Below are 26915 nucleotides of genomic sequence, written 5' to 3' on the forward strand. Positions count from 1 at the left end.
AGTTGAGTATGTAAGATGTTTAGTTTATTAGCATTTCTAGACCGTTACATCAGACATGCCTTTGCAACGGTTTACAAGTTAAAACACACAGGAAATACATTGTTTTGTTAAAAATAATAACAGCTAAAAACTACATAAAAGAGGAAAATTTAAATAAATTATAAAAAGTTAAATCTAAAACAAAATATCAAGTTGCATAAATAGCAGATGTGCCGGCAATAAAGCCATGGTGAATAATATAGTAGCAGTTGAGATTAGCCGTGTCTTGATACTGTAGTTTTGCCTGAAACCAAAGTGGCAGTGGTCCAAAATTGTGTTGCCTTCTAGATGATATGTAAGTTGCTTGAGTTCAGTTGCTTCAATAATTTTGGATAGAAAGTGAAGAGAAAATATAGAGTGATAATTTTGAAAAGTCAGAACTGTTTTTTTTTTTTTAAGGATTGGATGAACGGATGAGATAGAAGCTGGCCAGTCTCTAGTGAGAAGTTGACCAATTTAATGATTGAAGGGGCAATTTTGTTGCATGCTATTTTCAAGAGTGGTGTGGAGTATGGATTGAATTTGAAGATGATTTGTACAATTTCAGTGCTGGATAAGTATTCAGAATTGTCCCATTGATGATAAGGTTGCATGATTTGGGCTGAAGGTGGTGTAAACTGTGGGGAAAAAGGCAGATAACGTTATTTTGCAGTTCAGATAGCTTGCAAAGGAGTCATATATTGACAGACTGGGGGAAGATTTGGGTATCTAGGCTTGTTGCAGAAGATTTAATGAGATAGTTAACTGTGTTAAACAATAGTTCGGGCCTCTGGGGTTGTTCCAAGATGCTCTAATACATTGGGTGAAATACTTTTTCTTTGCCATATTCACCGCATTTATGTACTGAGTGAAGTTGAAATTATATCTTTCAAGGCAGTTAGGGGTTTTACGTTTTCACCAATTGGATTCTTATCTCAGTAGGGTACATTTCAATCTATTCAGTCATGATCCCTTTACTGTAAGTCCATATTTTACGTTTTGTATCTCACTACAGAGAAGATGTATAGAAGTGGTAGCCTTGTCTTTTAACTTTAGATCTAAGAACCTTCTAAGAAACTATTCACAGTCCCAAAAGTCATGGTTTGCATTACCAATGTTTTGTTTTTTTTACTAGCTATCTTCCATTTTCTGTTATCCAGCTAACTAGATAGATAAATACAGATATAATCTTTACATTTATATCCTGCCATTTTAGACTAAAGGATTCCTCAAACTAGCTTACAAAGTTAATAAACAATTCATAAATAAATTTAAAATACATTTTTGTGCTGTATCCACACAGGCTCTAGATTGGATTTTTTGTTAATGTGCTCTGGTTTTGTTCCATCAGCAACTTTTTTTGGTTTTATTTTTTTTAATTTTGTATTAATATTTCAACAATTATTCAAATAAAGATATATAACAGAGCAATTCTAGATAAAATGATACAACACATCCAAGAAGGAAAAATAAATAAAAATACAGCAAAATCCAAGTCCATGATAAACAGCAGGAGAGGGACTGAAAAAATGATGCTTTTTTTTTTTTTTTTGATGAGTATCAGAATTTTAATTTTCTTGGTGTTCAGGCTTATTGCATAGACCTTACAGATTATGCATAATCTATCATTTCTTGTAGATCATCTTTCTTAGATGCCACCACTGCCATATCCAATATTGGTCAAGATTATACATTCCATATAGATTGAATAAAAGTGGGGAGAGTTGAAACCAAATGTGACCTCAACACTTTATTATAGCTATGTAAGACCACAGAGCAGAACCATAGCCAAATTCCAGTAGCTTTATTATTAAACCTGCTGCCATGTATATTCCTTAAGCAACTCCACTTAAGACCTAGATCTAGAAACCAAGGAACTGTGACAAATTATTACATTTTTACAATTAGCAGGATAAATTGGTCATATGGTTCCTGCTCCATGTATCCCTTTGTCTGCTGTATCTTCCTCCTCCATCCCTGGTTCCAGAGCAAACTACTCAGATCCTCCTTCAATCATTCTTCTATGAGCCATGTCAGACGAGATGCATGCAGCAAAATAACCCCGAGATTCATCAAAATGTGATGAGAGACTATCTATAAGGCCTTTATAGTAGTGAAGTATTTATTTCTCTATAGGAGGGCCATCTAATAGCTCGAGGTGAGGTGTTGGTGGTGGATTAGGGTTTAGGGGCCAGCTTTTCCTGCAGAATGAGACGTACGAACAGCATAGAACACCTCGGTGAAGCTTTGACGTCATTAGGGCAAGATAACATAGTTCAAAATGTCATCTTTGCGAGACTTTCCTCACTCCAAATGACGTCAAAGCTTCACTGAGGTGTACTGTGCTGTTCGTACGTCTCACTCTGCATGAAAAACTGGCCCCTAAAACCTAAACTACCACCAACACCTCACCTCAAGCTTTTAGATGCCCTTCCTATGGGCATATAAATAGTTGCATACTGTGAGGGCCTCCGCAAGGGCTCTCTCTCCTCTCCTTCACTCCACTTTCTCCCCCTTGCCTCCGAAGCCCAGAAATGGCCAAATGCAATTCAAAAAATTGCATTACGGCCATTTTGGGCATATCACACAGCTTAACACCAGGAAAAAAGGTGTAGTCATTTCTGGCATTAAAACCGTGTGATAGCATGCGTTATGCCATCGCACAATGCGATATTGCCCTTCATTTTCATAAATCCCGCCCCTTCTCAAAATTTGCACTAGCATTATAATTGCATGCATTATGACGTTAACGCCATAATGCATTTTGATGAATGACTCTATAAGAACATAAGGCTTCTCATACTGCGTCAGCCCGAGGTTCTATCAAGCCCAATATCCTGTTTCCAACAATGGCCAAGCCAGATCACAAGTACCTGGCAGGATCCCAAGGGGCAGACAGATTCCAAGCTGCTTATCCCATGAATAAGCAGTGGATTTCTGCAACTCTCTCTTAATAATGGACTTCTCCTCCAGGAATTTGCCCAAACCTTTTTTAAACGCAACAAATTCCAGAGCTTAATTATGTGTTGAGTAAAAAAAATGTTCTCTTATTAGTTTTAAATGTATTACTTAGTAACTTCATTGTGTGTCCCCAACTTTTTGAAAGAGTAAACATAAGAACATAAGAAATTGCCATGCTGGGTCAGACCAAGGGTCCATCAAGCTCAGCATCCTGTTTCCAACAGAGGCCAAACCAGGTCAGAAGAACCTGGCAAGTACCCAAACACCAAGAAGATCCCATGCTACTGATGCAATTAATAGCAGTGGCTATTAGCTAAGTAAACTTGATTAATAGCAGTTAATGGACTTCTCCTGCAAGAACTTATCTAAAACATTTTTTAACCCAGTTACACTAACTGCACTAACCATGTCCTCTGGCAACAAATTCCAGAGCTTAATTGTGCGTTGAGTAAAAAATAATTTTCTCCGATTAGTCTTAAATGTACTACTTGCTAATTTCATGGAATGCCCCCTGGTCCTTCTATTATCTGAAAGTATAAATAACCGATTCACATCTACTCATTCAAGACTTCTCAGGATCTTAAAAACTTCTATCATATCCCCCCTCAGCTGTCTCTTCTCCAAGCTGAACAGCCCCAACTTCTTCAGCCTTTCCTCTCAGGGGAGCTGTTCCATTCCCTTTATCATTTTGGTTGCCCTTCTCTATACTTTCTCCGTCTCAACTATATCTTTTTTGAGGTTGTACACAGTATTCAAGGTGCGGTCTCACCATGGAGTGATACAGAGGCATTATGACATTTTCCATTTTATTAACCATCCCGTCCTAATAATTCCTAACATTCTGTTTGTTTTTTTTGACTGCTGCAGCACACTGAGCTGATGATTTCAAATTATTATCCACTATGATGCCTAGATCTTTCTCCTGGGTGGTAGCTTCTAGTATGGAACCTAACATCATGTAACTACAGCAAGGGTTATTTTTCCTTATATGCAACACCTTGCACTTGTCCACATTAAATTTAATCTGCCATTTGGATGCCCAATCTTCCAGCTTTGCAAGTTCCTCCTGTAATGTATCACAATTCTCTTGTGATTTAACTACTCTGAATAATTTTGTATCATCTGCAAGTTTGATAACCTCACTCGTCATATTCCTTTCCAGATCATTTATAAATATATTGAAAAGCACCGGTCCAAGTACAGATCCCTGAGGCATTCCACTGTTTACCCTTTTCCACTGAGAAAATTGACCATTTAATCCTACTCTCTGTTTCCTGTCTTTTAACCAGTTTGTAATCCACAAAAGGACATCACCTCCTATCCCATGACTTTTTAGTTTTCTTAGAAGCCTCTCATGAGGGACTTTGTCAAACGCCTTCTGAAAATCCAAATACACTACATCTATCGGTTCACCTTTATCCACATGTTTATTAACCCCTTCAAAAAAATGAAGCAGATTTGTTAGGCAAGACTTCCCTTGAGTAAATCCATGTTGATTGTGTTCCATTAAACCTTGTCTTTCTATATGTTCTGTGATTTTGATCTTTAGAATAGTTTCACTATTTTTCCCGGCATCGAAGTCAGGCTCACTGATATATAGTTTCCCGGATTTCCCCTTTTTAAATATTGGGGTTACATTGGCAACTCTCCAGTCTTCAGGTACAATAGATAATTTTAATGAGAAGTTACAAATTTTAACTAATAGATCAGAAATTTCATTTTTTAGTTCCTGTAGGATGCATACCATCTGGTCAAGGTGATTTGCTACTCTTTAGTTTGTCAATCTGGCCTACTACATCTTCCAGGTTCACAGTGATTTGGTTCAGTTCGTCTCTCTCATCACCCTTGAAAACCATCTCCGGAACTGGTATCTCCCCAAAATCCTCATTAGTAAACACAGAAGCAAAGAATTAATTTAGTCTTTCTGCAATGGCCTTATCTTCCCTAAGAGCCCCTTTAACCCCTCCATCAACTAATGGTCCAACCGACTCCCTCACAGGTTTCTTGCTTCGGATATATTTAAAAAAGTTTTTATTATGAGTTTTTGCCTCTATGTCCAACTTCATTTCAAATTCTCTCTTCGCCTGTCTTATCAATGTTTTACACTTAACTTGACAATGCTTATGTTTTATCCTATTTTCTTCAGATGGATCCTTTTTCCAATTTTTGAAGGTTGTTTTTTTGGCTAAAATAGCTTCTTTCACCTCACCTTTTAGCCATGACGGTAATTGTTTTGCCTTCTTTCCACCTTTCTTAATGCATGGAATAACCCTGGACTGCGCGTCTAGGATTGTATTTTTAAACAATGTCCATGCCTGTTCAACATTTTTAACCTTTGCAGCTGCTGCTGATTAAGGTTTACTTGTTCTATTCCACTCATTATTTTATAGACCTCTATCATATCTCCCCGTAGCCGTCTCTTCTCCTAGCTGAAGGGCCCTAACTTCTTTAGCATTTCTTCATACAGCAATTGTTCCATCCCCTTTATCATCTTGGTCGCCCTTCTCTGTACATTTCCTAATTCTGCTATATCTTTCTTGAGATGTGGTGACCAGAACTGAACATGATACTGAAGATGAGGTCGCACCATGGAGTGATACAGAAGCATTATGATATTCTCTGTTTTATTCTCCCTTTCTAATAATCACTAGCATTCTATTTAAGTTCTTGGCTGCTGCCACACATTGAGCAGAAAATTTCAACATATTTTCAACGATGAAACCTAGATCCTTTCCTGAGTGTTGACTCTTAATGTGGAACCTTGTATTCTGGAGCTATAATTTGGGTTATCCTTCCCTAAGTGCATCACTTTGCACTTGTCTACATTAAATTTCATTTGCATGCCCAAACTCCCAGTTTTGCAATGTCTTCTTGCAATTTCTCACAATCCTCTTGTGATTTAACAACTTTGAATAATTTTGTGTCATCTGAAAATTTGATCACCGCACTCGTTATTCCCATTTCAAGATCATTTATAAATATATTAAAAAGCATCGGTCCTAGAACAGATCCCTGGGACACTCCACTATTCACCTTTTTCCATTGGGAAAATTAACCATTTAGTCCTACTCTATGTTTTCTATCTTTTAACCAGTTGGCAATCATAGAAACATAGAAACATAGAAATGACGGCAGAAGAAGACCAAATGGCCCATCAAGTCTGCCCAGCAAGCTACGCACTTTATCCATTTTTTTTCCCTTTTTCTCTCTCCCACCTGTTACTATTGGCTTCCAGTACCCTCCAGCCCTAATTCCCCTCCACCCAATTTAGAGAGCAGCTTTGAATCTGCATCCAAGTGACATCCAGCTCAATTGGGGGTAGCAACCGCTGCAACAAGCAGGCCACCCCCTTGCCCCATACTCTTACCCACCCCTGTTTTAATTTTTTTGTTTTGTTTTTTTTGGAAATAGCAGCCCTCCATCCTTCCGCTCCGTGAAGGTGGAACACCAACTACTGGCCACTGGCATCCCGCTCCGTGAACGCCTCTGTGGCTACTGCCGCTCCGTGCAGTGTTTGAATGCCGCTGTGGCTACTGCCGCTCCGTGCAGTGTTTGAATGTCTCCACTTTATTCACACCCTCTAGACTTGATGGATCCACAGTGTTTATCCCACGCCCCTTTGAAGTCATTCACAGTTTTAGACTTCACCACTTCCTCCGGAAGGGCATTCCAGGCATCCACCACCCTTTCCGTGAAGAAATACTTCCTGATATTGGTTCTTAGTCTTCCTCCCTGGAGCCTCAGCTCGTGACCTCTGGTTCTGCTGATTTGTTTCCGATGGAAAAGGTTTGTTGATGTCTTTGGATCATTAAAGTTTTTCAAGTATCTGAAAGTCTGAATCATATCACCCCTGCTCCTCCTTTCCTCCAGGGAGTACATATTTAGATTCTTCAATCTCTCCTCGTATGTCATCCTGTGAAGACCCTCCACCTTTCTGGTCGCCCTTCTCTGAACCGCTTCCATCTTGTCCTTGTCTCTTTGTAGATACGGTCTCCAGAACTGAACACAGTACTCCAGGTGTGGCCTCACCAAGGACCTGTACAAGGGGATAATCACTTCCCTTTTCTTACTCAATATTCCTCTCTCTATGCATCCCAGCATTCTTCTGGCTTTTGCTATCGCCTTGTGGCATTGTTTCGCAGACTTCATATCATTAACTATCACCCCAAGGTCCCTCTCCTGCTCCGTGCACATCAGCCTTTCCCTCCCCCATTGAATATAGTTCATTCGGATTTCCACTCCCCATATGCATGACTTTGCACTTCTTGGCATTGAATCTCAGCTGCCATATCTTCGACCACTCTTCCAGTTTCCTTAAATCCCGTCTCATTCTCTCCACTCCTTCCGGCGTGTCCACTCTGTTGCAGATCTTAGTGTCGTCCGCAAAAAGACAAACCTTACCTTCTATCCTGTCCGCAATGTCGCTCACAAAGATATTGAACAGGACCGGTCCCAACACCGATCCTTGCGGTACACCACTTAAAACCTCTCTCTCTTCAGAGAAAGTTCCATTTACCATCACGCATTGTTTTCTGTTCGTCAACCAGTTTTCAATCCAGGTCACCACCTCAGCACTCACTCCTAAGCTATCCCATGACTTTCTAATTTACTACAAAGTCTCTCATGAGGATCTTTGTCAAACGCTTTCTGGAAATCCAGATGCACTATATCAACTGGTTCACCTTTATCCACATGTTTATTTATGCATTCAAAAAAATGTAGGAAATTTGTGAGGCAAGACTTTCCTCGGCTAAATCCATGTTGACTTTGTCCCATTAAGCTATGCTTATCTATATGTTCAGCAATTTTTTCTTTATGATAGTTTCTATCATGCTGATGTTTGGTGTGGCTTTTAACCAAGGAGATGGCCTGTTTTACTGGGCTGCATCGGTGGCTACCCTAAAAGCTACAGCGGAGACTGAGAATGCATCCTGGCTCACTGGCCCTGCGCCTTGTGACTTCTGCTGATGGCCACCATTTACTGCCAGAGTGGACAGTGCAGTAATCATTTGCACAACATGGCAAAACTGGAAGTGCTGGTCCTGCTCACACTTCATCTTACCCCAGCCTCTGGACCTGTCCCAAGGAGCACTGGTTCTACCCCCACCTCATTTTACTCCTGGCCTCTGGATCTGTCCCAAGGTAGCACTTTTCCCGTCCATGTCTCATCTTACCCCAGCCTCTGGATCTGACCCAAGGAGCACTGGTCCTACCCCCACCTCATCTTGCTCCTGGCCTCTGGATCTGTACCAAGCATACTTGAATTCTGGCACAGTTTTGGTTTCCACCAGCAGTGCTGGCATGCTATTCCCATTAGGAAGTATATCCTCATATTTCCTCTGAACCTTCCTCCCATCGATTTGACCTTGAATTTCTCTTTTATGGTAAACCTCATCTTCTTGTACCTGCCTACTAGAAATGTTAATGTTTCTGTCCCCTTCTTGTCTGTGTTCTTAGTGCATTTTGAGTTCCTTAATGTTCACTATGCAATGTTTGCTTTCCAAGTCTGGGTCCATTTTGGTAGTTCTTCTCTGTGCAAAACTGCTTCTGTAACCTACTCTTAATTATAGAATGGCATTGTCCAGTCTCCCTTCTGTTCAGCGACAATAAATGTACAATCTACCATTAGAGCCCCCCCCCCCACCCAGATCATATGTTTCTAGCGAGACAGTCTGTGAGAGTGTGGGGGTACAAAGGACAGCAGGCAACATGTAGCCCATGAGTGATTCAGGCAAAAGATCCCAAAGTTCTTTTGCCCTTAGAATTTTTTTCTCATTTCAGGTTTTGTGAAGATGAACAGGAATAAGAAAAAGATGACTGAGAGCATGATACAGTTCACAATGGATATTTCCTTCTGCTGCTAATCTAGGCCTAAATGTTTAGGCCTGGATCAACCTTGAAGTAAGAGCGAAGGCCCCTCCTGCCTCCCTGCTTAGCTTGCCCTGTAACCTCCACAATCTTGCTCAGCCACCCCACTCAGAGACCTCCTCCTTTGTCTGCCTTGCTCTTACTACATGCATCCTGAAATGGCAACCTATCCCATCCCTCGCATCCACCTTCCCCTCTCCAGACCCCCTCCCTCCCCTGCCCAATATCCCTCACCCTTGCCTAAATCCCTAATCCCTATCCTCACCTCCCCATTGACGCAACTCTTAGGCCTCACCACCCTCTCTGTAATATTATTCAACGCACAATCTCTCTCAAAAAAGACACCCATCCTCAACGACCTGCTAATCGACTGCAAAATAAACTCAGACAAAAAGAGAGAAAATGGCACAAGGACCCAACCGCTCAGCATTCCGCCAGTTACAAAACTGCTCTACACTGCTACAGAACCACAACTCTGAAACACAAACGGGACTTCTATGCTACGAAAATACATTTATTGCCAAGATAATGGAAAGAGTTGTTAACCTACAACTCATGGACTACCTCGAAAATCACAAGATCCTCCATACCTCACAATTCGGCTTCTGGAAACACTTCAATATGGAATCGCTACTTCTCACCCTATCTGACCACATCTTCAGAGGAATGGGCCAGGGTCACAGTTACCTTCTTGCCCTCCTTGATATCTCTGCGGCTTTCGACACCATCTGCCATAATCACCTCCTTGCCCGCCTAGAAGGCATTGGTATATCAGGCCTAGCCCTCGCCTGGTTCAAATCCTATCTCTCGAACAGAAAGTTCTCTGTTAAAATAGGTAATGCCATATCCGCCCCCGACCCCCTACAGCAAGGAGTCCTACAAGGCTCGTCACTCTCTTCCATCCTCTTCAATGTCTACCTCACTCCACTTTGCCATCTTCTCTCTGATCTCAACCTTAAGTTCTATCTATACACAGATGATGTCCAGATCATCATACCTATTCATAATTCTATTTCCGATGCCCTGAAACATTGGGAAAACTGCCTCGCAGCAATCAACTCCCTACTCACCAACCTCCACCTCGCACTCAATACTAACAAAACCGAACTCCTGCTCATTTCCCAAAACTCCCCCCCATACCCTTCTTTGTCTAACAACCCCAACTTTAACCACACCACAGCTCAACCCTTTGTAAAGGACCTTGGAGTTCTCATCGATCAGCAACTAAGCATGAAGAAATATGTTAGCTCCATACTTAAAGAAGGATTCTACAAACTCAATGTCCTAAAAAAACTTAAACCACTACTATACACCCAAGACTTCCGTACAGTGATCCAAGCCACCATCTCCTCTAAATTGGACTACTGTAATGCAATCCTCTTAGGGCTCCCCACGCCATGATAAAACCACTAAAAATGCTACAAAATGCCACTGCTAGAATCATCTCAAATGCCCGCAAATCAGACCATATCACCCCCATCCTCAGAGATCTGCACTGGCTCCCTATCCCTTCATGAATTCTCTACAAAACACTGTCCATTGTTCATAAATCGACTCACTCTCATAATTCCAATTGGCTTGATATTCCTTTTAGCGCCCACCAATCTACTCGGCCCACTAGAACTGCTAACAAAGGTACCCTACTAGTACCCTCGCTTAAAATAGCATACCTCTCCTCCACACATGCCCTCTCGATTGCTGGCCCTTCACTATGGAACTCCTTGCCCCCAAGCCTATGCCTCGAACTATGCTCCATCAAATTTAAAAAGAAGTTAAAAACATGGCTGTTTAAACGAGCATATCCAGATTAGTCTGCCTCACCTTATTCACTCCCGCTAACTAACCTGTCTCCTCCCCATGTACTTCTGACCATGTAATCAAAATGTTTATCAGTCAAACATTGGTTACCTATGTACATATTACTATGATGTTATATTGTATCCTATATTGACGTCATCAGTTTCCTATATTATGGAGTTCTTTTCCGCTTGTTGTTACGCTATATTTCTACTCTGCACTTGTGTGATCTCCTTCCCAGTTTCATTCTCCCTGTTAAATATGTAATTTCAAACCTACTGTTCAAATGTGAACCGGTATGATGTTCCCACTAATACCGGTATAGAAAAGTCTTTAAATAAATAAATAAATAAATAAATAAATAAATCTTTCTAGAATGATCACAGTTCATGACTAATGAAATCTCCTGGGAAGCTGTTAAACATTTTTCTGCCTCCGCAAAGGAATTTTGTGACTAGACATTCATTCATTCCTGGGGACTTCCTTTTTCATTTTTATTATATTTTTCACAGGAATTTATCAGTCTTTTCTACAACAGGTACATAAACAGGAGAAATCAGTGGAAAGAAATTACTTTCATTTTTTTTTTTACAGGTAAATATTTTTTATTCTTGTTGTAATAAAGACTGATAGATTCCCAGGAAAAAATAAAATAAAAATGAAAAACTAAGATCTCTATTCATCCCTTATTCCAGTTCTGCTGCATAAGAGGGCCAATTGTGTCCTCCACCAAGTGAGGAAATATTTTGGCTTTTGGTAGCTGATTTCACTACTGTTTAATATCTGGGGATCATCACTTGTGTAACTCCCCCTTGACCGCTTACCTCGGTTCCTGGATTCAGGACCGACCTGGCAGGAGCCCCCCTAGGGAAGACTCCATCGGTCATAAGAACATAAGAAATTGCCATGCTGGGTCAGACCAAGGGTCCATCAAGCCCAGCATCCTGTTTCCAACAGAGGCCAAACCAGGCCACAAGAACCTGGCAATTACCCAAACACTAAGAAGATCCCATGCTACTGATGCAATTAGTAGCAATGGCTATTCCCCAAGTAAACTTGATTAATAGCCGTTAATGGACTTCTCCTCCAAAAACTTATCCAAATCTTTTTTGAACCCAGCTACACTAACTGCACTAACCACATCCTCTGGCAACAAATTCCAGAGCTTTATTGTGCGTTGAGTGAAAAATAATTTTCTCTGATTAGTCTTAAATGTGCTACTTGCTAACTTCATGGAATGTCCTCACCTTCTAGGTGCCTCCACCTGGGGAAGAAGGTGTTAGTGGGTGGGATTTTCCTCCCTTAGTCTTATATATAGTCTAATAGGTTTATTAGACTATATAAGTATATACATTTCTACATGACTATATACATTCCTAATAGGATGTCAAACAGCACACTTGTATACTTGTGGTTAATAGTCTCAGGCCACACACTATATACATTTCTACAAGATAGCAAGAACATTTAATATTTGGCAATTTGGGGTTGTTGGCCCCCACAATATACCACCATATACAATAGAAGGGACCTCTTGATTTCCCGCTTTTTCCCAATTCTCACCCATGTGAAAAGAATCAACTATGCTGGTGGGCACTGTTGGCATGGGCACTGGTGGGCACTGTTGGCATGGGGGGTCCATTGTATCTAAACCACTGCCATCTCCTTGGTGCCGCTTCCGCTCTGCTGAAAGGTCCGTGTCAATGCTGGGGACCACGCCCTCCTGGAGGACTACTCGATTTGCCGCTGGGGTCCACACCTTCCATAGGGAATGCTTGATCTGCCACTGGGGACCCCTTGCTCAAGGGGGACCCAGGTTTACCTCCCGATATACCTCTGGGGTCCATGCCCTCCTTGGGGACTATTCGATCTGCCGCTGGGGTTCATGCCTTACTGGGGGACCACTTGATCTGCCACTGGGATCCTCTTGCTGAAGTCACTTCCCGATCGGCCTGCTGCTAGGGTCCCCTTCCTCCTGGGGGACCACTTGATCTCCGGATCTGCTGCTGTGCTTCAGTTCCTCTTCCTTGATAGGAGGGCTTTTCCTGGCTTGGGTTTACAGCTCCACTAGGCATATGGCTTGTTTAGTGTTCAGTGATTCAGGCCCTCTGTAATCTCAGCTTTTAGTGATTTTAACTCTGCTAAGCTCATGGCCAGTTATTCGCTGTTACTCAGCCTGGATAGGTCACCTTCTCTTAGTCAAAAGGCCAAGACACAGGCAGGACCATGGGAAGAGAATATATGTACATCCTTCCATCTTGCCTGGTTTTTTTTTTTTTTTCTGTTATCTGAGAACTAAGTACCCAAGGTTCTGACTCCCCTTGTTAGGGTGAAAATCTGTTTTCTTCCTAAGACTATTTTTTCAGTACATTTCTCTCATAAATCCCTCTCTAATTCAGAATTCTCCAATGTGGGACTTTTCCAGTCATAGTTCTGTAATTTAGGTATGTGCTATGATCCTTTGATTAAAAGTGATATTTCACTGCAAGTTACCAACAGTAGTCCAGGGGGCTGTGACATGCATATCCCCTACCTGAGTTTCTGATTCATCTATTCAATGGTCATTTAAACACCTTCACAGAAAGGGGTCTGGCAACCTTTTCAATCTTATTCTAGGTTTCCTGGGCTGGTGGCTCATGTGACACAGCTGCATTGTCCTCTTTTTTTCTCTGCTGCAGTTCACTTAAATGATAGCATGCTTTTTACCCAACAAATTGAATGGATGGAAGGGGGGAGTAGAGCTCTGTTTGCTCATCTCTGTTCAAGGGTGTCCTCTACGTCTTATTTAGGAAAAATGTAAAATTTTATTTTGGAGATTTTTTGGCTCAGTTCTGCCAGGCTCCAGGTCACATGATGTCTTTCTAAAGGGTCAGCTGTTGAAGTATGCGCTGCAAGGAAAGTCTACAAGGGATTCAGGTACCCCATGGGCCAGTTTTGAAAAAAAATCCCCCGGGCTGATATTTTCCTGCAATCCGTCCCTGGATGCGTGATTGTGTAGAAGAAATCCAGGATCTGAAGGGTACAGAGGATTGAATGACTGTTTTCAAAGCAATGTTCTCTCGTTTTCTAGAAAATAGACAAGAGATGCGGTATGCTTGCTTTTCACTATTGCTCCTGCTGGTTTTTCAGAAGAGCGAGCCACGCTGTCCTTGGAGAAAGCAGCAGCCCCTGAACCTGCATGTGAATGCTAGTCAATTCCCAGCAGATGGCTCTCTCTGCAGGACAGTGTTTGTTTTAAAAGAGTTCTCCAGCTGAAAATCCAGTGGCTTGCTCTTTAAAATCATATACATCGCTGTTACATACAGATACTTTATCTGGTCAAAACAGTGTACAGTATTCATAAAAACCCAATAATTGGGTACAATTTTTTAAACAGACATCATCATATAATAAATCACGTTAACACATTGCAGACAAAAATCAATACAGATAATTTAAAAAATTGCTGAACTTTTTTATGACAACTATAAATAATATTTTTTGCCTCCATATACCTGTAATCATCTAAAATTAATCCATTGACCTTGCTTTATAAATTCATTTTGGAAAGTAACTTAATGGTATTTCTGCAGGGGGGGGAGCCCCCCTCAGACAAGGAGCTTGCCCCCCCACCCCCCCAATCTGGCTGGACCACTTTGATTGATTGGAGGGAAAGGCTCTTGGCACTTGCCCACCCTGAAATTCACTGTGGCCCCTGTATGCCCTCCCCTCCTCCCGATACAAAAGTTTCTGGAGCCACTGCTGCACTTCTGGACTCAGAGGGCAGCTTGGAAAGAGTGAGATACACCTCCAGCTCCTAAGTCCTGTCAGAGCCAAGACTTTCCTCGCTCATCTCCGTTCGGTGGCTCATTGGTTTTCAGAAAGGTAGGCTGATACCGGGCTGTAATTTCACAGCCAGAAACAGCAGCTACTGCTGCTGCTGCTGCTGCTGCTGCTGTTTTTTTCTTCAAACATTTCTTTTTTTTTTTGCAATAACTCGAAATTAAAAAAAAACAAAAACCAAAATGAAGCATGCAGAGTGAAATAAAGACAATTATCACAGCAGAAATCCAGAGAAAATTATTCATAAGCCCAGTTCTCTTATATAGTCCACTAGAAAAGAGATCGGAGAGGAAGCTCTGCCACTGGAAAAATAAATTAAAAAAAAAAAAAAGATAGAGTGATGTTTTCGCCTCCGGTGGAAATCAGTGTGGACTCCATACCAGTACCAATGGCGCATGTTAGTGAACAAACTCCACTTTATTGCAACAGCTACGTTTTATAGTCCACTGGCCCTGGAGGAGAGATTAGCACGGCTCTGGAGAGCCTGGGGTTTATTTTATTTTATTGTGTGTTTCTTAGACAGGCAGAGAGAGTTTACATACACAGTACAGCTCACACGCATCTTTCTATGTCAATTCTTCCAGTTGTTAGCACATGGTTTGTGTATCACAGTTGCCGCCGGACCTACGAAGAATTCATCATGTATAGTCGCAGCAGAAGTTGAGAAGTCTCAGGTTAAATTACATCTTTCTCAGCATGATGCTTGCTGGGGTTGTGATATGGGTTTTCTTTTTTATCACTATCTATCCAAACATCTAGGCCCCAATGCATGTCTACACCTCTTAGTTTTTCTCCCAGCAACAGAACCTTATCAAAGGATATTAGTGCTTTGTCTAGAGGAATAGGATAGGAGACGATGTCCTCTCATGGATTACAAAGACAGGAAACAGAGAGTAGAATTAAATGGTCAGTTTTCTCAGTGGAAAAGGGTAAACAGTGGAGTGCCTCAAGGATCTGTACTTGGAGCAGTGCTTTTCAATAAATTTATAAATGATCTGGAAAGGAATACGACGAGTGAGGTAATCAAATTTGCAAATGATACAAAATTATTCAGTGTAGTTAAATCACAAGTGGATTGTGATAAATTGCAGGAGGACCTTGCGAGACTGGAAGTCTGGGCATACAAATGGCAGATGAAATTTGGACAAATTCAAGGTGTTGCATATAGGGAAAAATAACCCTTGTTGTGGTTACACCATGTTAGGTTCCATATTAGGAGCTACCACCCAGGAAAAAGATCTAGGCATCAAGGTGGATAATACTTTGAAATCGTCAGCTCAGTATGCTGCAGCAGTCAAAAAAGCAAATAGAATGTTAGGAATTATTAGAAAGGGAATGGTTAATAAAAAGGGAAAATCTCATAATGCCTCTGTATCCCTCCATGGTGAGACCGCACCTTGAAAACTGTGTACAATTTGGTCGCATCTCAAAAAAGATATAATTGCGATGGAGAAGGTACAGAGAAGGGCTACCAAAATGATAAGGGGAATGGAACAGCTCCCCTATGAGGAAAGACTAAAGAGGTTAGGACTTTTCAGCTTGGAAAAGAGACGGCTGAGGGGGGATATAATAGAGGTCTTTAAAATCATGAGAGGTCTTGAATGAATAGATGTCAATCGGTTTTTTACACTTTCGGATAATAGAAGGACTAGGGGGCACTCCATGAAGTTAGCAAGTAGCACATTTAAGACTAATCGGAGAAAAAAATTTTTTCACTCAACGCACAATTAAACTCTGGAATTTGTTGCCAGAGGATGTGGTTAGTGCAGTTAGTGCAGCTGGTTTTAAAAAAGGTTTGGATAAGTTCTGGGATGAGAAGTCCATTAACTGCTATTAATCAAGTTGACTTAGGGAATGGCCTCTGCTATTACTGTTATCAGTAGCATGGGATCTTCTTAGTATTTGGGTACTTGCCAGGTACTTCTAGCCTGGATTGGCTACTGTTGGAAACAGGATGCTAGACTTTATGGACCCTTGGTCTGACCCAGTATGGCATCTTCTTATGTTCTTATGTTCTTATCTATGCAAGATGTATATGCTCATTAAAAATTGTTAAATTATAAATAAAGAGTTAAAAAAACATGGGAGGAGCCATTTCAATAAAGGTAAAAGTAACAGCTGACCTGCCTATCATATGTAGATATCTCAAGTAATTGTTATGTCAGACTACAATGATCTTTTTAAAACTACACCAGTAGACATATTCATCCAGAAGAGATCTCAGCTGAATGGGCTCATACGTTTAGGGGTAGATTTTTAAAAAATTGTCCGCACGTGTCCATGTGCACGTGCTACCTGGCGCGCACACATGGACATGTGATTTTATAACACGCGTGCACTGGCATGCGCATGTTATAAACTGCCAAGCCAGCGCACGCAAGGGGGGGGAAGATATATGCAGTTACACGCTGCGACACATCGGGGCCTTCCCCAGTTCTCTCCCAGTCTACTCCAATTAAGGAGCAGACTGAGAGGGAACTCCCCCTCCCCCTATCCTAAATCCCCCCAAAATCTTTATCTTACCTTTTGCTCCTGTTTCTGAGCAGGAGCAAGTTGTGCGCGCCTTGAAATCGGCCCAGCGCGCGTTAAGGCCCAGCCACGCGCAGAAACCCCCGTGTTTCACGCGTGTAAGTGAATTAAAGTCCGGCCCTTAGCTTTTACCGCTGTACTTATTTAGACGTTTACATGCATGTTCAGAAACGGGGTTCATAGCTGGTAGGCACTCTGTTTTAAATACTAGAAAATAGAGTGGTCCAGGCATTTGGGAGGGATAAAAATAGAGATTTTCGGGCTAGCCTGGCTTTCTGTAAAAGACATTTGATAGTATAGCCTTGGTTTTTAATGCTTCGGGATTTTAGCAAATATTGAATAAAGAACAATATGATCACTTGGATTAAATGACTGTGAAATGACCTCTGGGCAATGACATTTATCCCAAAATTGTGTGCTTAATAAGGACATATCAGAGATGCCCTTTATTCCCACTTTTGTTTTAACATTTGAACTTTAGATGGTTGAGCTAAGAGGCCTTCACATTTTCCGAGGTATCAAAGTTGGCAAAACTGAATCGAAATAAGATTGTTTGCTCATGGTGACTGCCAGAGACATTGAGACTGTGCCCTGTTAGAATTTGAGATTCCTTAGATTGCACCCCCTGCAAATGCCAGAAAGGATGGCAGCAGAGACTCGCCAGTAGTTGGAGACTTCATTCTCAGGTTCACGGTATAGGGTCAGGAAATGAACTGACGGGCTTCTGAGAGGAGCTGCTGCTGCAAAATCAGCAATGATGATTCACAAAGGAACAAATGACATGAACTGAGATTGTAGTTATTTCTGGAAGCAGCCACATTGGCAAGTAACAGACACTGTGGATTCAGAGGCATGGTGGAAAATAATATTTAGGGAATGGAGATCAAAGGCTGAAGAAGAGGAAGAGAAGAGAAGGAAATTAGTTTGATCTTTAGGTTCTGGACATCTGAAAATTGGACATTTCTACACTTTGCAACGGACGGAAATGGAAAATGAGCATCACTGTAATGATCAGGCCACATGGCAGATAAAGAAAGCATTTCAGAAAACTCTTCATGAGCTTAACCGAATCATATTCTCAGGGACCAGACAGGCTACATCTAAGACTACAAAGTGAGCAACTGACAGAACTGGAAAAATGTCATATATTAGCTTTTAACAAACCTTTAGGGGCAGAAAAAATAACAAAAGTCTATAAACTAATGCACATGCCATCAAACAAAGAATCTCCAGGATTTTATGGACTCAAACAGAGCAGTAAAGTCTCACCAATGTATTCAGCAAGGCAGTGGAAAAACATAATACAGGTTAGGATGCCTAGAACAGTTTGAACTAACAGAGATAAGCCAACATGGCTTCGGAGAAGAAAGTCCAAGCCAAACTAAGTCAATAATTTTATCTGACTCATGAAAGAAATGAATATCATCCATCTAGAGTTCAGTAAAGCATTTGATATTGTGCCACACAGGAAACTGCTGAACAAAATGCAGTAGATAAAGCAAGAATAAAGAGGAAAATTGTTATCTGGTGTGCTGGCTGGCTCCAGGAAAGGACACAAAGGGGTCAGGATAAATTACTTTGCTTGTCAACTGGAGGATGTAATAAGTTTGGTCCCCTAGGGCTATGGGCTCTGCCTGACACCATTTTGATTTCCACATCAGGGCTTCCCAAACTTGTCCTGGTGACCTCACAGCCAGTTAGTCGAATTTTCAGGATGTTACCAACAAAAGCAGTCCAAAGGGAAGTCAGGGTAAAAAAACAAAAAAATGTAGATCTTTCCCTATATACATACAACAGTTTGTATTCTCACAACACGTTGTGCCTCACCTTTAAAAAGCAATAGTGCATCTTATCTAAAGGACCTGTTACAGGAGGCTGTTACAGATGTTAACGTGTAGGCTGCTGCCACCTTGTGGCTGATTGTTATATTTCACTGTTTTTCTACTTCCTGTCTCTGTTGTTACTTTAACCTTGTGTGTTGCTTGCTGGATAATACAACATGGCATCTGTTCACTAGCAGCTCTCAGTTGTCTTTATTTCTACTGTAACGCCCCACCTAGAGGCAACCAGTGTGATGACGACTCTCCTTGCTACGGTGGCTCAAGTGTTTCCCAGAGTGGTTTTGGGGTATGCAGGTGGTATCCAATGCAAAAATTTTAATCTAGATTGAACAATAAAATATTTAGCATTTTCAGTGGAAAATATTCTGGACCAAGCTTTGCAATGGAGAATTTATTTTCTTTAATCCAATCAAACTTGATTACCTGCATGGCGCAGCAGTTACTACCTTGGGAAGCTTGCTGGGCAGACTAGATGGACCATTTTGGTCTTTTTCTGCCGTCATTACTATGTTACTATAAGAACATAAGAAATTGCCATGCTGGGACAGACCAAGGGTCCATCAAGCCCAGCATCCTGTTTCCAACAGAGGCCAAAAACCAGGCCACAAGAACCTGGCAATTACCCAAACACTAAGAAGAACCCATGCTACTGATGCAATTAATAGCAGTGGCTATTCCTAAGTATAATTGATTAATAGCCATTAATGGACTTCTCCTCCAAGAACTTATCCAAACCTTTTTTGAACCCAGCTACACTAACTGCACTAACTACCTTCTCTGGCAACAAATTCCAGAGCTTTATTGTGCGTTGAGTGAAAAAGAATTTTCTCCGATTAGTCTTAAATGTGCTACTTGCTAACTTCATGGAATGCCCCCTAGTCCTTCTATTATTCGAAAGTGTAAATAACCGAGTCACATCTACTCGTTCAAGACCTCTCATGATCTTAAAGACCTCTATCATATCCCTCCTCAGTTGCCTCTTCTCCAAGCTGAACAGCCCTAACCTCTTCAGCCTTTCCTCATAGGGGAGCTGTTCCATTCCCCTTATCATTTTGGTTGTCCTTCTCTGTACCTTCTCCATCGCAACGATATCTTTTTTGAGATGCGGCGACCATCCTGAGCTTCAGTCCTGCGCTTGTCCCACTCTCTGTAAGGTTGTGTAGGGCGCACAGTGGGACAGGGTGGTCTGCAACCAGCCCACGGGGGGGGCTGTGTAGGGCACCCTGAGGGGCAGTGCCTGCCTAAGTCTCCTAGTGCCTTGTCTTGTCCTAGTCTCCCTGACAGAATTGCCTCACTGCGGCCCAGGATCTGCTGCAGTTACCTCTTATTGTAATCACAGTGTGAGGGGATCACAAAATGGCCCCGTCATAACAGCCCCAGAACAGAAACTGCGCCATTTGAAAATTGTACAGGAAAAAACGACTTGCGGGCTCTCTGTGCCTTTCTTTTCCATCAAAGTTAATTCCAGAAATAATTTTGTAAAAAAAAATAAAAATTTTTACAAAATAAAAAAAAAATAAATAAAAATTTCCACAAATTCAACAGCAGATTCTGACCAGGGTGTGTTGTGTGGGCAGCATCTGCCCCGCAGCAAAGTTTGCATGGATTACACATTTTTTTTGTACTTCCTTTGAGGAGATGGAACACTGCGGTTCTCCTCCTGCTCCTTGCAGCTTCCAGTTCAGTCAGAATTGGCCCAGGTTGGGCTGTGGTGCCGTCAGCCTTCATTCACAAGTTCTCTGGAATTTTTCTACTGTTTTTATATCTCTACAGCAGAGCTTTCCAAACTTTTCATGTTGGTGACACACTTTTTAGACAAACATAATTTCGGGACACAGTAAGTCAGTCTACTAGCAAACCAGAGGTTAAAGGTTAAATGAACAAAATGTATTTCGACAATTTATGTATGTTTCCTTAAATATATACATAATAAAATGTTTCACGACACAATCTATCTTGTGAAAATCTTTCATTTATATTAAAAATATATAATATTCCAAGATTAATGTTATTGTTATAATTTATGAGTAACAATAATAAAACAAAGTTATTGTGTTATTCAATTTACCTCTTTAATGAGATATATGAGCTTGATGGGATGAGCACAGCTTTTGAATATTTGGTGTTAATAAGAAAGTCCAAAGGGTCTTCTGCGTAATTTTAAAAAGCTGGCCAGTTTCACACTATAAAATTATTTGATAGCCTCATTCAACTAATTCTATATGGCTATGAGAGTGAAGACTGGAATTTATAGGAAGGGACAGAATGTCAATATAAATCCTGCACCTCCAGTTCTGTAACTCTGTGCATCCACTGAAATTCCCCCAAACAATGGAGCTTGAATGTTTCCCTTACAGCTCATCATACTAAAAGATATTTTCAAATTCTGGTGTCACCTCACAGTAACAGCAGCACAAACACCTTCCACTGCCAGGCACATTGTAAACGAAAATAAAACCTCGCAAAAAAAAGACACTCAATCTATACTGCAATCCCATTGTAACATAACAGTAATAATACCAAGGACTCAAACAATAACCCTACCTGTGAAAAAGCAAGGGTAAATATTGTACTAGGTCCTAGAATACCAATACACCACCTACTGAGGAAACAAAACAAACCCGATTGCTATAGATCCCTATGCTAGTGAATTTCTCATCATGGTCACACACACAGAGCAGAGACAGACCCTCACCAAATACAGAATACAAAATAAAGGAGCACAAATTAGACAAAACCTGAAATGGAAACCCCAAGAAGCCAGACTCTGTGTATTAATAATGGAAAAACAGAACCACCATTCCTCATAAAACAAATAAAATCAAGAAACATAAAGCATCAGTTATAATAGTAAAACCATACTAATAAAAGAATATTTTAAAACTACTGATAAATAGAATTTCTATTCATTAAAATCATATACATTTTTTACAATTTCCTAAACACCAATAAAATATTTCAAAACAGCACATATATCAAATAACACCCAATAATTAAAACTAATAAGGATTTTAAAAAGCCCCTGCTGTCCATACGTGGGAGCTCTTGATTTCCAGTCACCCTGATATTGTCAAGGATTAGGAGGTTATCCTCTCTCTCTCACACACATACTCACATGTCCATTCTCTCTCACACATATACTGTCACATACATACACATTCATGCTCTTATACCCACCATAACCTCACAGACACTGACACACTCTCAAGCTCTAAGACACTCTCTCTCCCTCCACACACACACCCCCACACAAACTCTTACTCCCCTGGATTTTCTCATACATACTCTGTCTGGCTCCCTCACATACACACAAACACACACACCCAGGCAAGCTCCCAGTCATTCTCACACACTGAAACTGACCCCCAGGCAGGCTTCCATTCAATTTCACACCACTCCCTCAGGCATGCACACATTCATTCTCACACACACAGACCCCCAGGCAGGCACCAATTCATTCTCACACACACATACACCACACACAGGCTGGCACCTATTCTCACACATACAAACCCCAAGAAGACACCCATACATTCTCATACACAGACACACCCTCAGGCAGGCACACACTAAAGGCAAACCCCCTCTCTTTCTTTTGCCAGCAACCTCGGAGCCTCTCTCATTCCTCTGCTGCCACTGTCACTGCTGCCGCATGGCTATTGGGGAGGCGCTGATTGCTGCTATTGGCACTGAAGCCCATTCTGCTGCCTCCTCTGTGCAGGCCCCGTGGGTTTCCACTTCCTCCATGTTGATCTCGTACATTGTGAAATCAGCATAGAGAAAGTGCTACTCTTGCACATTACCAAAGATTACATGTGCCAATCAGTAAAAAGTAATTTATTTCTTTTTTTTTACCTTTGCTGTCTGATCTTAGTTTTCTAATCGGTTGGTCACAGGCTTTTTTGTTCCACCTCCCCTTTCTTATTTTTTTGCCAATTCCTTTCATATTGTCTTTTTTTCTATTTCTTTTCTCTCCATCTATCTTCTTCCCTCAAACATTCAGTCAGGTTCTCATTCTCACATGCTTTCTCTCTCTCACACACTCACAGGCTCTCTCTCATACAATCATTCATACAGTCTCTCTCTTGCACATGCTGTCTGACTCTCACACACCCAGGCTCTCTCTCACACCCACATGTTGTCTTGCTCAAGCACAGGCTCTCACTGTCACATGCTCTCTCTCATACAATCATTCATACACAGTCTCTCTCTTGCACATGCTGTCTGACTCTCACACACCCAGGCTCTCTCTCACTCCCACATGCTGTCTTGCTCAAGCACAGACTCTCACTGTCACATGCTCTCTCTCATACAATCATTCATACACACAGGCTCTCACTGTCACATACTGTCTCTCTCACACACACATAGGCTCTCTTACATGCTGTCTCTGCAAACATTCAGGTCCTCACTCCCACACACAATCTCTCAACTCAGCTCACAGACGCACACAATCGCTCAACTCACCTCATTCACGCACACAATCTCTCAACTCAGCTCACAGACGCACACAATCGCTCAACTCACCTCACACATGCACTCTACGGGCCCTCAGCCTCTCTCTTACCTCTGGGCCTCCTCTTCACGGGTTGCTGCAGGATGGGCTCTGCAGCGGCCCTGATCTTCTCGGGCCGATCCGCGGTGGGGACCCTGCATCCGGCCTTCTCCTCTTCTTACCCGCTGCAACAACGCTGCTGCTCCTCTTCTGCACGCGGCTGACGCTCCTCCCCCTTTCTGCCCGTGTGGCTCCGGCAACATTTTTCTTCCGGGGCCGCATGGGCAGGAAGGAGGCGGAGCACCTGCACGTTTAGACGTGCCCTTTTTCTTCGGGCCGTGGTGACGTGAGCTCCACCACAGCCATGCCGATCTTCCTGCACAGCGATTCTTTACTGCTCAGCCGCCAGTGGGATGAGCTCCACCGGCGGCTGCATTGGCTCCCACTTGCCGGTGTGTCACGTGCACCGGGCTTGCGCGACACACCGGCACACCTCAGGCGACACACTAAAGTGTCGCGACACACACTTTGGAAAGCTCTGCTCTACAGAGTTCATTTTGCCCAGGCATTGTAGTGACAGTCCTCACCCAGGGGTCCCCCTGGCACCTTACAATTGTGCACCCTAAGTCTCTGACTCTCTCTCCGGAGAGGCTATGAACGCATCTCCAGCCAGATCAGGGAACAAAGGATCAGACCAGGAAATCAAATTCAAAGCCCTCTGCACAGCGCTGCCACTGAGCCAGCCCTGACCACCATCATCCTATCTGTTTTCGAACCAGCAGAACTGTTTGATTTCTTTTCACGTGTTTTGTCTCACAAACATCCCAGAAAGGATTTCTTTATTATTTTTTTTTTTACTGAGCTCTATAAATGTTCAAAATCACAAGGGTGAGGGAGGGGGGACCTAGTTCCTGCAAATCAGATTAACCTGCTCAGGTTTTCCTGCTGCAAGATCATTTGGGCTATATGGAATGTCTGAACCAGGTTCAGGGTTAAAAGCAGAAAACCTAAAAAACAAAAAGCAGAAAACCTAACCTGCCACGCTCATAACAGAAGAAATGACCGAATGCCCTTATGCTCCGCCTGCAATCTGACTGCATGATAATGCATATGAGGTCTGCTGAGGTTCCCATCTGGCATACTGGAAGGCTGGCATTTCGCTGTCACCAAAATGCCCTCGTTCAGCCCTGAAGTCCCTGATCTATGTTGTTTGATCTGTCCTGACATTGCTTTTTTTTTTTTTTTATTTCATTGACCAGATGCAGCAGGGAGTCTGCCACACTCCAGCTGAGGCCCTGCAGGTGCAAGGCTGTTAGACACCCACCTCGGCAAACCTTACAGCATTGCACACAAACCCCCTCCCCACCACCACCATCATCATCTCTTCACACCCTTCCCATACACATAGTTAAACGCTACGCATTTATAGTTACAGATTTTGCATTTCCCAAGCAAGCCTCCTTGTATCTGTGTTTACTGAGGTTTTAAATCATTACAGGGTCACAATACAACCTGTTGCCAAAAGAACCCATGACTCCTTCGTTCATAAACTTCTCAACGCTGCACAGCTAAACTTAATCTCCCTGTTCCTTGCCTTTCAGCATAGTAATTTAACAGACTGGTAAACAGAACACTTTAGCTTTCCCTAAAGCCAACTTTCAGAAATTGACATAAGACAGTCTCTTCCTGGTTAACTGTGGCACTTAACTGTTAGTAGCAGTCTGACCAGTCTCAGCCTCATCAGATCCCTCCTTCATAGCTGTGCTGGAGAGGCACCACCAGGAACTCCTTGCTCTCCCTCTGCCCCCTTACCAGTGCTGCTGTAGACACCTCTTACACACTGAAGCCGCTACCCAAGAGAGGTGTGACTAGCCCCATCCATGCTCATTCCCCTTGCTAGAAGTCAGACAGCAAGGAATTCTGGGAGATGTAGTCCTAACCACAGTGAACTACATCAAATAATACCTAATATTAAAACTAATAAGACCAAGATTCCCCACTCCCCATACCTGGGTACATTTGATTTCCAGTTGCACTGAGATTATCATGGATTAGCAGGTATGGTAGAGGATATTGTTCAGCACAAACGTTCTCTCTCTCTCTTTCATCTACACAGGCTCTCTCACCCACATAGACAAACAGACACGTGCAGGCAGGCTCTCTCATACTGTCACACATGCTCTCTCTCAGCTACACACACACACATGTGCTCTCAATCTCACGCACATATGCTTTCAGTCTCACACACATATGCTCTTTCACACACACACACACACACATTTATTTATTTATTTTATTTATCGAGTTTTATATACCGTCATTCGGTTTCGCCATCATAACGGTTTACAAGTTTCGATGTATAACATTATCTACCTTAAGAGTTTAACCTTTTATTCATAATAATCCTCTTGTTGCAAATATTTGTAACCTGAGGTATCTTCCATGGTTGTGTAACCCTGTCCAACTTGTCAGAAACAATTTCTGTTTGTTTCTTAGATTTCCCTGAAAGGGAGCAGTGCAACCAAGGCTGGATTTATGATTATGGCACCCATAGACAGAGGACTGGGGGGGGGGGGGGTGTCTCCCCTGGAAATCAGAGCGCAAGAAGGAGTCTCTTTTTTTTTTTTTTTGGTAGCCTTCAGAAATTGGTGTCCTAGGCACCTGCCTACGTTGCCTGTGCCTAAATCTGGCCCTGAATCCAACATAGGATCTCCTACAATCTGAAATCTTGTTTGTCACAACTCCAGAGGAAAAGACATGATTGTGGCTGTTGGGAAAAAATATTACAAAACATCCATTGAAGAAAGAACATAATACTATAATAAATCTATTCTGTGGTTCTTTTTTTAACCTAATAGTGACTGGGACTGATTTTTTGGAAAATAAATTAGCTACTCCATGCTTCCTTCTAGAACTGGAAGAACATTTACATGTTTCCACGCTATTAGCTTTTATCGCATATCAGTGTGGATTTAGGGTGCATCATAGTTCCAAAATTCCGATGGTCTCAGTAATGGGATTTGCTTTATTAGAACTTAACAAAGGTCAGGCAGCGTTTGTTGTATTATGTTTCAACAGCATTTGATATGTTAAACTATCATATTCTGCTAAACAGTTTAATGGAATTAGGAATAGGGGATACAGTCCTCAGATGGCTTACTTCATTTCTTTAGGCATGAATCTTTCATGTAAAACCAAACAGTCCACTATTGGAAATAACAAGAAGTTCATTAGGTTCTTCTACAAGGGTCAGCTCTATCAGCCACCTTGTTCAATCTCTATTTATCCCCATTGAGAAGAATTTTAGCTAAACAGAAAATACATTATAAATTTTACACAGAGTACGTTATAGGCTGCTATTGCATTATTGTCAAACTGCCTGAATATTGTGGAAACCTGGATGCTCAATAATGATCTTTCCTAGCATGTGGATAGATGGATTCAGGACCAGTGGGTTATGCACCTCTGCCAGCAGATGGACATGGAGCAAACTGATGTCACAGTATATATACTCCTGCAGTGACATCAGCTTGCCAGTATTCTCTGTCTCCAGCAGATGCAGGATATGCATTTCCCTACTGGGG

The 26915-nt window shown here is 41.9% G+C and overlaps 1 long non-coding RNA gene across 1 annotated transcript; it reads right to left on the bottom strand.

The window, feature by feature from the left end:
• Nucleotides 1–357: 357 nt before the first annotated feature.
• Nucleotides 358–25198, bottom strand: LOC115077893. Its single transcript, XR_003852999.1, has 2 exons — nt 25040–25198; nt 358–656 (listed from the first exon to the last, which is right to left on the bottom strand). It is a non-coding gene; the product is annotated as an uncharacterized LOC115077893 (long non-coding RNA).
• Between the last annotated feature and the right edge of the window lie 1717 nt (nt 25199–26915).

Source organism: Rhinatrema bivittatum, chromosome 1, assembly GCF_901001135.1.
Source record: "Rhinatrema bivittatum chromosome 1, aRhiBiv1.1, whole genome shotgun sequence".
Taxonomy (NCBI): Eukaryota; Metazoa; Chordata; class Amphibia; order Gymnophiona; family Rhinatrematidae; genus Rhinatrema; species Rhinatrema bivittatum.